Source organism: Meles meles, chromosome 3 (assembly GCF_922984935.1).
Source record: "Meles meles chromosome 3, mMelMel3.1 paternal haplotype, whole genome shotgun sequence".
NCBI classification, from domain to species: Eukaryota; Metazoa; Chordata; class Mammalia; order Carnivora; family Mustelidae; genus Meles; species Meles meles.
Genome location: NC_060068.1, coordinates 19,425,282 through 19,437,897, shown reverse-complemented (window position 1 = coordinate 19,437,897; position 12,616 = coordinate 19,425,282).

The following is a 12,616-nucleotide window of genomic DNA, read 5'->3' as shown; positions in this document are numbered from 1 at the left end:
TATCTTAAAAAAAAATCCTTGACACAGCCAGCTCTTGCAGGGTAGTGGCAGTATGGAGGGCATACGTGGGGAGATGGGGGCTGTGGTCTGGGCAGGGCACTGTTCAACATCCTCATGTTCTTGGTTCCTGGGCTTCTCACTGAGACATGCCTGTCAGAGAAGAGGAGTGCCCCAACTGCATCCCTAGAGTCTTCTCCTGGAGGAACATTGTTTCCATGGAGAAGACTTTCCCACAAATCCCAACCCAGGAGGAGGCTACACAGTCATGTCCTGAGGGTGCTGGTGGATCTGGCGAGGACACTGGAACACTGGAGGCTGTCGCCCTCAGACAGGGAGACAGGCTCCTTGTGTTGCGGGCCCCCTCCCTTTGGGGACATTCACCACAGTGCTGGGCACCATGGGCTGCAGGCCATTGAGGCCAAAATCACCAGAGTGCTCCATGTCCTGCCCAGCCTTGGACCTGCCCCCTCCAAACAGGGCACTCTATGACCGGACCAACCCCCAGCGGCCCTCCTTGGGCGGAGGCGCTCAGAGGAGCATCCTTGGACTGTGTCAAGGTGGGGAAGGTGTCTTTCTCTGCTTGCAGAGATCTGCTAGGGGACAGGCAACCCACTGACCATGCCAGCGTATGACTCTGAGCAGGCAGACCCAGCCCCCAGGAGCACAGCTAAGGGGGGAGGAGAAAATCCCCATGAAACCCTTGTGAAGTTCAAAGTCCAGAAGCATAGGCACACTAAAACACAGACCTCATAGTAGCACTATAGAATATTTTCCCTCTCCAACACCTCACCAGCACATTATTAAAGGCCTATTTACTGCAGTTCCTTTTACCCAGTATGGCATGTCTAGGTATCAAGATGGAGTTATAAGGCATTACAAAAAGGAAACAAAACAACCCCCCTCACACACACACACAATTTGAAGAGAAAGCATATGCATCACTTCCAGACATGGCAGGGACATTACATTATCAGACTGGGAATTTAAAACAGCTTTGAGTTATATAGGAAGGGCTCTATAGGATAAAGTAGACAATGCAAGAGTAAATGGACAATGTAAGTGGAAAGATGGAAATCCTAAGAAAGAACAAAAAGAAATGTTAGAGGTAAAACAGACACACACACACACATACACACACACACACACACACTCACACACACAGAAAGAATGTTTTGATGGGCTCATTAGTAGATTAGATATGGCTGAAGAAAAACTCTCTGAGCTAGAGGATATATTAACTGAATACCTGAAAACCAAAAAGGAAAGAGAACAGAGGCTGAAACAGAATGTAGTTTTAAGGACTATGGGGAATTTTAAAAGTATTACATACATATCCCCCTCTCACTCTCCCTGCTGCTTTGCCTACTTGTGATCTCTCTCTCTCTGTCAAATAAAGAAATAAAATCTTTTAAAAAGGGGGGAGGAGGTGCCTGTGTTGCTCAGTGGGGTAAGCCTCTGCCTTCAGCTCAGATCATGATCTCAGGGTCCTGGGATCGAGCCCTGCATCGGGCTCTCTGCTCAGTGGAGAACCTGCTTCCCCCTCTCACACTGCCTGCTGCTCTGCTTACTTGTGATCCCTTGCTCTGTGTCAAATAAATGAATAAAATCTTTAAAAAAAGAATAAAATGTGTAACATATGCAAAATGAGGATACCCATTGGAATACCCAGTGGGAGGGAGAACAAAAAGAGAAAGGAAGAGAAGAAATGTTTGAAACAATGACTGAGATTTGCCCCCAAATAATGTCATACACGAAACCACAGATCCAAGAAGCCTAACAACACCAAGGAAGATAAATACCAACAGACTACACCTACGTGTATCCTTCTCAAATCACAGAAAATAAAAGGAGAAAAAAAGAAAGAAAGAAAGAAAGAAAATGAAGCCAGAGGAAAAAGACACCTTACCTAAAGAGAAGCCAAGATAATTACATGTGACTTCTTAGAAACCAAGAAGATAGTGGAGTGAAATATTTAAGGTACTGAGAGGGAAAAAAATGCCATCTTAGAATCCTGCACCCTGCAAATATTTTATTAAAAAGTGAAGGAGAGGGGCACCTGAGTGGCTCAGTGTGTTAAAGCCTCTGCCTTCGGCTCAGGTCATGATCCCATGTTCCTGGGATCGAGCCCACATCAGGCTCTCTGCTCAGTGGGGATCCTGCTTCCCCCTCTCACTCTCTCTCTGCCTACTTCTCTGCCTGCTTGTGATCTCTGTCTGTCACATGAATAAATTTGGAAAAAAAAAGTGAAGGAGAAATAAAAACTTAGACAAACAAAAACCAAGGAAATTTCTTGCCAGAAGACTTGCCTTACAAGAAATGTTAAAAGAAATTCTTTAGACAGAAGAAATATAATGCAGATAAGAAAATCAGAGCTACATAGAGAAAGGAAAAAAATCAAACAGAAGTGAAGATAAAATAAAACGTTTTTACTTATTTTTAACTAATCTGACATAACGGTTTGTTAAAAAAAATAATAGTAGTGATGTATTCAGCTATATATGCTTATGCATATGCTACACACACACACACACACATATGTGCATACCCACACACATACACAGTTAACATCATACTTAATGGTGAGAAACTAAATCCTCCCATGAAGATCACGTAAAAGACAAGGATAACAGGATGTTCCATCTCACCACATGTTTTCAACATTATACTGGAAGTTTTGCTAATGCGTTCAGGCAGAAAAGAAAAAAGGTCTACAAATTGGAAGGAAGACATAATTTTTCTTTCTTTCTCTCTCTCTTTCTTTTCAAGTGGCACAATCGTCTATGCAGAACATTGGAAAAAAATCAGTCAGCTAACTCCTGGACCCAGTAAGTTATTAAAGCAAGGGTGTAAAATACACAGTTAATATACAAAAGTCAATTGATTTCTTATGTCCCAACAATGAACATGTGAAATTTGAAACTAGAAACACAGTAACATTTCCATTACCATCCAAAGAAAAATGAAATACTTAGGTATATCAAAATATATACAAGATCCATATGAGGAAAACTGTAAAATTTTGATAAGTGATATTAAAGTGGAGCTAACCAAATGAAGTGATATTCCTTATTAGTTTATAGGAAGACTTAATATTGTCAAGGTGTCAATTATCCCCAAATTGATCTATGGATTCAGTACAATCCCAATCAAAATCCCAGCAAGTTATTTTATGAATATTGATAAACTTATTCTAAAGTTGCACAGAGAGGCAAAAGAGCCAGAAGACCCAACACAATACCGAAGGTGAAGAATAAATTTGGAGGACTGATGTTACCTGATTTCAAGACTTACTGTAAAGATTCAGTAATCAAGAGAGGGTAATATTGATAAATAAAAAATAGATTGATGGAACAGAATACAGATCCCAGAAAAAGACCCTCATGAATACAGAAAACTGATCTTTGATCAAATTGCAAAGGCAAGGGGGGCGGTCAAGATGGCGGGGAAGTAGGAGGAGGCACCATTTCAACCTGTACCCTAAAGTGAGCTGATTACCTACCAAAGAACTCCGACCACCCATGAAATCAGCCTGAGATCAGAATTATACACGTCTGGATCTCTACAGGAGCAGAAGACGCCAGTGGCAGGTAAAGCAGACTGGGAGCATCGGACTGATATGGGAAGATAAACAAAAGGGGGAGGGAGCCACCAGAGGTCACCGATTGGAAAGTAATACCCCAACACGAGAGTGCTCTGCGTCTGGGAACCAGCATTAACTTGGAGTCTGGTTGAAAGCACTCAAAAAACAAAGAGCAAAGGATCCCGGGGGGGTAATAGTGGGAACCTGGGCGGTTAGGGTCAGGGACCTAAGTCCCCCCGACCTAGGACAGCCTCCCCTGGTGCTGAGCCAGAGAAAGTGCAGCGGAGAAATCAGGTCTCCGTCCCTGAGGCGCCAGTGCGCCTGAATGCCAGCACGCCCGAGAACGAGTGCGGTCTGGCTCCCGTGAGGGGCTGGGAGCCTGGCCAGACGGCAATCCTGAAACGCTCGTGTCCCACACCCTCCCTTGGGATACATGCTCATAGGCACTAGCCTGGAGCTCTTGCATCCGGAAAAACCAGACATTCCCAGCCCGGGACAGCGGGAAAATCTCAGTGTGCGATCTCTGCTTGGAACCTCTCTGGTGGTCTGGAGCTGCCTAGACAGCCACCGCTGCCCTGGTTTTGGGTACAACGAGGAGCTCCTGCATCCCCAGGGACAGTGACTCATAACCGACTCAGCCAGCAGCTTTTCCAAAACATTCTGGGGCTTCTCTCTGAGAGGGAGGTCGGGGTGCAGTTTGCTCTCCTCTAAACCTCCAAAAACCATCAAAAGCTGTCAAGGCAAGAGAAAGCAGATGAAAGAACATAAAAACCCCCAGAGAACAAAAGCCTGAAAAAAAACAGTTTCCTCAGAGCTCACCCCCTTGAGGGGAGCGGGAGGACATAACTCAGGGAACATCACTGTCTGAAAACCCACGTGGCAGGCCCCTCCCCCAGAAAACCAATCAGGAAGGAAGAAAAAAAAAAAAAGACTACAAGAGAACAACCACCACTACTTCATAAATACAACTTTTATTTTTAACTCTTTACCAATATTCTGGTTCTTTTTTTTTATACATACAGATAATTTTTTAACCTATTTACCACCACACTGAGATGACCAGTACATCAAATTATTTAATAACCTTCTAACCTGAACTTTTTGATACATACACCCGTGTTTTACTTTTGCTTTTCTATTTGTTTAATTCTTTTTTAATTTTAACTTAGTTTAGTCCAGTTTATTCTTTTTTAATTTTTATTTTCTACTATTCATATAGAGTTAAACTTCAAGGTAATCCCCTTTTCCCAATCAATGCTACCCCTATAGGAAAACCAGTTTCTAATCCCCCTGTAACTTAGGAAAGTTGAGTCCCTTAACAAAAACATCAAGATACCTTCAGGAAGAATCAAAATAAACTTCCTCACCCACACTGAGAATTTATAACCACTCTCCCAATTTTTCCTTCCTCCAGTGTTTCTGTGAATTTGTGTTTGTCCTGATAATATATAAATCTTATACTTGGGGTTCTTTCTGATGAGGTTCTTCCCTTTTTTTTGCATATATATATATATTTCTCTTGTCATGTTCTTTTATCATTCTTTTTGTTTGTCTGTATACTTCATAAATCTTACCTTATGGCCCATTTGGGCTGAGCCTTCTCTTTTATCTTCCTTTTTTTCCTATCTCTCTCTCTCTTTCTCTTTTTTCCTTTTTTTCTTTCCCTTTTTTTTTCTTTCTTCTTCTTTATTTCTTTTTCTTTTCTTTTTACTCTCATTTGGGTGGGGAATCCTGATTGCACAGAAGCATTCCAGGGTGCACATTGACTGCACCACAATCGATAAGTCCAGCTGCATCTGTTCAGTCATCTCTTTCCAAAATGACTAGGAGGAGGAATACCCAACAGAAGAAAAATACAGAGGATGGGCCTTCTGCAACAGAGCTAATGGCTATTGACATAGACAATATGTCAGAAAAGGAATTCAGACTAACAATTATCCAGGCAATAGCTAGGTTGGAGAAAGCTATGGATGACCAAACAGACTTGATTAGGGCAGAACTGAAAGCCACCAGGGATGATGTTCATAATGTTAGGGCAGAACTGAAAGCCACCAGGGATGATGTTCAAAATGCTCTCAATGAGTTCCAATCTAATCTAAATTCTCTAAAAGCTAGGGTAACTGAGACAGAAGATAGAATTAGTGATCTGGAGGACAAACAGATAGAGAGAAAGGATCAGGAGGAAGTCTGGAACAAACAGCTCAGAAGCCACGAAAACAGAATCAGGGAAATAAACAATGCCATGAAACGTTCCAACGTCAGAATTATTGGAATCCCTGAAGGGGAGGAAAAAGAAAGAAGTCTAGAAGATATAGTGGAAGAAGTTGTCTATGAAAATTTTCCCAATCTCACGAATGGAAACAATATTCATGTACTAGAGGCAGAGAGATTTCCTCCCAAGATTTTAAATTCTCAAAAGTCCTCACGACACCTTATAGTTAGAATGAGGAATTATGTTTCAAGAGAGACCCTCTTAAAAGCAGCTAGGACAAAAAAGCTCCTTATGTACAGAGGAAAGCCCATTAGAATAACGTCAGACCTTTCCACAGAGAACTGGCAAGCCAGAAAGGGCTGGCAAAATATATTCTGAGTACTAAATGAGAAGAACATGCAGCCAAGAATACTCTATCAAAGATCAAAGATCAAAGATGAACTTAAACAATTCATGGAAACCAATGAGAATGAAGACACTTCGGTCCAAAACAAGTGGGATACAGCAAAAGCAATTCTAAGGGGGAAATACATAGCCATCCAAGCCTACTCAAAAACATTGAAAAATCCAGAATACACCAGCTGTCTCTACACCTTGAAGAACTGGAGAATCAACAACAAATCAAACAAACTCCACATGCAAGAAGGGAAATAATCAAGATTAGAGCAGAGATCAATGAGGTAGAAACCAGAGATACAGTAGAATGTATCAATGAAACTAAAAGCTGGTTTTTTGAAAGAATCAATAAGATCAATAAACCATTTCCCACACTAATCCAAATGAAAAAAGAGAAAGCCCAAATTAATAAAATTATGAATGAAAAGGGAGAGATCACAACTAACATCAAGGAAATAGAAACAATCATCAGAAATTATTACCAACAGTTATATGCCAATAAGCTAAGCAACCTAGATGAAATGGATGCGTTCCTGGAAAACTACAAACTCCCAAAATTGAACCAGGAAGAAATGGACAACCTGAATTGACCGATATCTAGTAACGAGATTGAAGCAGTGATCAAAAATCTCCCAAAAAACAAGAGCCCAGGACCTGATGGATTTCCTGGGGAATTCTACCAAACTTTCAAAGAAGAAATAACACCAATTATCCTGAAGCTGTTCCAAAAAATTGATGCAGAAGGAAAACTTCCAGACTCTTTTTAGGAAGCCAGCATTACCCTGATCCCCAAACCAGGCAAAGACCCTACCAAAAAGGAGAATTTCAGACCATCTGTACCCCAATGTTTATTGCAGCAATGGCTACGGTCACCAAACTGTGGAAAGAACCAAGATGCCCTTCAACCGATGAATGGATAAGGAAGATGTGGTACATATACACAATGGAGTATTATGCCTCCATCAGAAAGGATGAATACTTAACTTTTGTAGCAACATGGATGGGACTGGAAGAGATTATGCTGAGTGAAATAAGTCAAGCAGAGAGAGTCAAGGATCATATGGTCTCACTTATTTGTGGAGCATAACAAATAACATGGAGGACATGGGGAGATGGAGAGGAGAGGGAGTTGAGGGAACCTGGAAGGGGAGATGAACCATGAGAGACTATGGACTCTGAAAAACAACGAGAGGGTTTTGAAGGGGCGGGGGGGGTGGCAGGTTGAGGAGCCAGGTGGTGGGTAATGGGGAGGGCACGTACTGCATGGAGCACTGAGTGTGATGCCAAAACAATGAACACTGTTATGCTGTAAATAAACAAATTTAAAAAAAATAAATAAATAAATGTAAAATTCTCTCTCTTTGCAGAAGTCCTGATACTCTTTGTGGAAAACCCCAAAGACTTCACCCCAATATTGCTAGAACGCTACAGGAATTCAGCAACGTGACAGGACATAAAATCAATGCACAGAAATCAGTTGCATTTCTATACACTCACAATGATACAGATGAGAAATTCAGGAGTTGATCCCATTTTCAATTGCTCAAAAATCCATAAGATACCTAGGAATACACCTAACCAAAGAGGTAAAGGATCTGTACTCAGAAAACTATAGAACACTCCTGAAGTAAACTGAGGCAGACACAAAGAAATGGGGAGGGGAGTTCCTCATTCATGGATTACAAGAACAAACATTGTTGAAATGTCTCTGCTACCTTTAGGAATCGAAATATTCAATAGAATCCCTATCAAAATATCATCAACTTTATTCACAGAGCTGAAATAAATAATCTAAAATTTCTATGGAACCATAAAAGACCCTGAATCTCCAGACAAATGGTGAAAAAGAAAACCAAACCTTGGGGTATCACAATGTCTGACTTCAAACTTTACTACAAAGCTGTGATCATCAAGACAGCATGGTACTGGCACAAAAACAGACATATAGATCAATGGAACAAAATAGAGTCCCCAGAAATGGACCCTCAACTCTATGGTCAACTAATGTTTGAGAAATCAGTAAGGAATATCCAATTGAAAAAAGAAAATATCTTCAAGAAATGTTGGTGGAAGAATTGGACAGCCACATGCAGAAAAATGAAACTGGGAAATTTTCTTACACCACACACAAAAATAAACTCAAAATGGGTGAAAGACCTCAGTGTGAGACAGTAATCCATCAAAATCCTAAAGGAGAACACAGGCAACAACCTCTGTGACCTTGGCTGTGTAATTTCTTGCTAAATACCTATCCAAAGGCAAGGAAACAAAGGCAAAAATGAACTATTGGGACTTCATCAAGATGAAAACCTTTTGCACAGCAAAAGAAACCAAAGACAACTAAAGGAATGACTGAAGATATATGCAAATATCTCATCAGATAAAGGGCTAGGATCCAAAATCTACAGGGGCCTTATCAAACTCCACACTCAAAGAACAAATAATCCAATTAAGGAATGGGCAGAAGACACAAACAGACATTTCTACAAATAACATAGAAATAACAGGCACATGAAAAAATGCTCAAAATCACTGTGCATCAGATAAATACAAATCAAAACCACAATGAGATACCACCTCACACAGGTCATAATAGGAAAATAATAACCAGTTCAGGAAACAACAGATATTGGAGAGTATGTGGAGAAGGGGGAACCCTCTTACACTGCTGGTGTGAATGCAAATTGGTTTGGCCACTCCGGAAAATAGTATGGAGGTCCCTCAAAAGGTTGAAAATAGAACTACACTATGACCTAGCAATTTCACTACTATTTACCCCAAAGATACAAATGCAGTGAACTGAAGGGGCACCTGCACCCCAATGTTTATAGCAACAATATATACAACAGCCAACTATGGAAAGAGACCAGATGCCCATCAACAGATGAATGGATAAAGAAGATGTGGTGTATATATGACGGAATGGGATATATATAATGGAATACTACTCAGCCATAAAAAAATGAAATCTTGCCATTTAGAACAACATGGATGAAACTAGAGGATATTATTCTAAGCAAAATAAGCCAGTCAGAGAAAAGTAATCATTATATGATCTCACTCATATGTGGAATTTAAGAAGCAAAATGAAGGATCATATGGGAAGGGAGGGAAAAATAAAACAAAATGAAATCAGAGAGGGAGATAAACCATAAGAGACTCCTAATCACAGGAAAAAAAACTGAGGGTTGATGGAGGGGAACAGTTGGTGGTGGGGTAACTGGATGATGGACATTAAGGAGGGCATGAGATATAGTGACATTGGGCATTATGTAAGACTGATGAATCACTGAATCTACCTCAGAAACTAATTACACATTTTATGTTAATTGAATTTAAATAGTTGAATTTAATTTTTGATTTTTTGAATCAATTGAATTTAATTAAATTTAAATAAATCAAATTTAATTTAAATAAAATTGAATTTAATTGAATTTAAATAATTGAATTTAAATTTGAATTTAAATTTTGAATTGAATTTAAATAAAATTGAATTGAATTTAAATTTAATTGAATTTAATTAAAATTTTAATTGAATTTGAATTTACTATAAATTGAATTTAATTGGATTTAATTAAAATTGAATTTAATTGAAATTAATTAAATTTAAATAAAAACAAACAAATGTTTGGTAGAATTTGCCTGGGTAGAAAACTTGAATAGATATTTTCCAAAGAAAATATACATATGGCCAACAGATATATGAAAAGATGTTTATCATCCCGTATCATCAGGGAAAGGTAAATCAAAACCAAAGTGACTTATCATCTTACACCTTCAGAATGTCTAGCATAAAAAAGTCAAGCAATAACAACTTGTGGGCAAGGTTGTGAATGAAAAGAAATCCTCACACAGTTTTGACAAGCATGTAACTTGTTGGTGCACCCACTGTGGAAGACAATATAAAGGTACCTCAAAAAGTGAAATTAGAAATACCATACAACCCACTAGTCTCACTATGGAACATTACCAGAAAATGAAAACACTGAATTGAAAATATGTGTGCACCCTTATTTTTATTGCAGTATATTTACTTAAAATAACCGAGATATGGAAGCAATCTAAGTGTCCATCAGTAGATACAAGGATAAAGATTTGGTTACTCAGCCATCAAAAGAACACCTTGAAAATTTGATTTACATCCTTACTGTATTTTAAAGTAAGGTTAGATTAAATTTTATTTCACTTACATAGAGAGAAATATAAAGAAATTGCCTCAAGGATTTTATGGCTTCTACCCAATTAACCTTTGCATCTATGCCAGCTTGATCCTCCAGAAAAAGGGATATGGGAATCTGAAAGAAGTATCTTCCATCAGTTTTTGGAGTATTTTATGCAGACAAAAATTTTAACAAGCTCTGGTGAAAATCAATGACTTTTGTCCTGTAGTTGGAAGAGTCCCTCAGCCAGTAGGGGGCTTTCTACTTCATTTCTCTACTCTTTGTACTTGGATCTTTGAACCACCTTAAGCATTAATTCATGACTCTCGGTTATTACTGTTCAGTAGAACCACTTGGGTTGCTTGCTAAAATACAGATTCCAGACCCTATACCCAGAAAATTCAATGGTTAGTCTTAGGGTGAGTTACTGAAATCTGCATTTCCAAGATGAGCACAAATTATTCTGATGTTGGTGAAATGGACCACACTATGAGAAGGCTAGTCCTGGCCAAGTTATGGGGCGCTTAGTCAGGAAAACATATGGACACTATGTTACATTCTTTTCTTAGCAACACAGAGACATGCATTGTCTTCCATACCTGTCTTAGTCATAACTAACCAAACTTACTGACACCTTTGGATAACTTTGGATAACCATAAAGCTTTCAACATGTGACCCCAGACAGTAGTGGAATGATTGCCATCATTTTGTGTCATGTCAAATTGATTAACTGAGTCTATAAATCTGATAAAATACTTTATACACCCTGATGTAGACACTTTAATAGATGTCAGGTGATTAAAATGCTCGCATTTTCTTTTTAAAATTAAACATTTATTATTTTTGATAGTGTTTGATTCTCAGAGTTAAATTTAGCCATCAAAATGAATACCAGTTTGATTCCTTTGCATGAAAACTTAAGAAATGATCAACTCCAAAACAATTTATTTCTTCAGGGAGCCATCTTAGTACACTAAGTCATACCAGTTACTTTATATAATCCATTAGTTTTTTTTTTTTCACAATTGCAAACTTTCCAATCAGTAGCAACACTGGCTCATGCTATGAATTTTACTACTCCTTATAAATCTACCACGGTGTGTGTGTATGTGTGTGTGACTTGAAGACCACAGAAGTAGCCAATGATGTATTGAGGAGAGAAATTGTTAGCCCTTTTCCCCATACCAATTGAAAACAATTAAAAGAAACAAGTTAGCAAGTTTAGGAATAAATCTGCCAATCATATCAACATTCATTAACCAAATATGTATGAACAGACAGGCTCACAAAAAATTTTATGGAACCTGATCTTGAGCTCAATTAAGTCATTGTCCTCCTAGAAGCTCTCACTACATCTTAAACAAAAGACTTACTTTAGGGAAAAAAAAAATCAGACATGAGAGGCATGCTCTGTCATCCAGAAAGCCAGCATTGGGCAAACAGAATCCAAAGCTTAAGGCTGTATATGGCCTGGCTGGGCAGTTTTGTTTAGAATTTCATATCTAAAGGCAAAGGATGCATACCATCCTGCCTCCTGACTGAGTGGAGAATGCAAACTTCAAATTATTTTTAAGCTAATACATGTATTTTGATTATACTGAAATTTACTTGTAGGATTCAATTTCTACTATTCACCATATTAAACGACAAGACAACATTTTCACCAATAAAATAAAATCTGATTTTGTTATTTTGTCATTCTTTAAATAGTGACTATCCATTGTTCCTTAGCTAAAACATTTAAGAACAACTGGTCTAGAACCTAAGATCTCCTCTTGTGAAATATTCTACAATATTAAAATAATTCAGTGCCAAACCTAATTAATTAAATACTTTCACATTTCAGCTGGTAACCTTGTTTTTTTTTTTTTTCAATTTTGTTCTAAGTTTACCACTATTTTGGTATTCTGATACCACATTTCTTTTTAAAGAATATTTTAACTTGGGCGCCTGGGTGGCTCAGTGGGTTAAAGCCTCTGCCTTCATCTCAGGTCATGATCCCAGGGTCCTGGGATTGAGCCCTGCATCGGGCTCTGTGCTCTGCAGGGATCCTGCTTCCTCCTCTCTCTCTGCCTGCCTCTCTGCCTAGTTGTGATTTCTCTCTGTCAAGTAAATAAAATATTAAAAAAAAGAATAAGCAACATTAAAAACAATATTTTAACTTAAATTCAAATAGTCAACATATAGTGCATCCTTAGTTTCAGATGTAGTGTTCAATAATTTAGCAGTTGTATTTAACAACTAAGGATGATCACATCATGCACCCT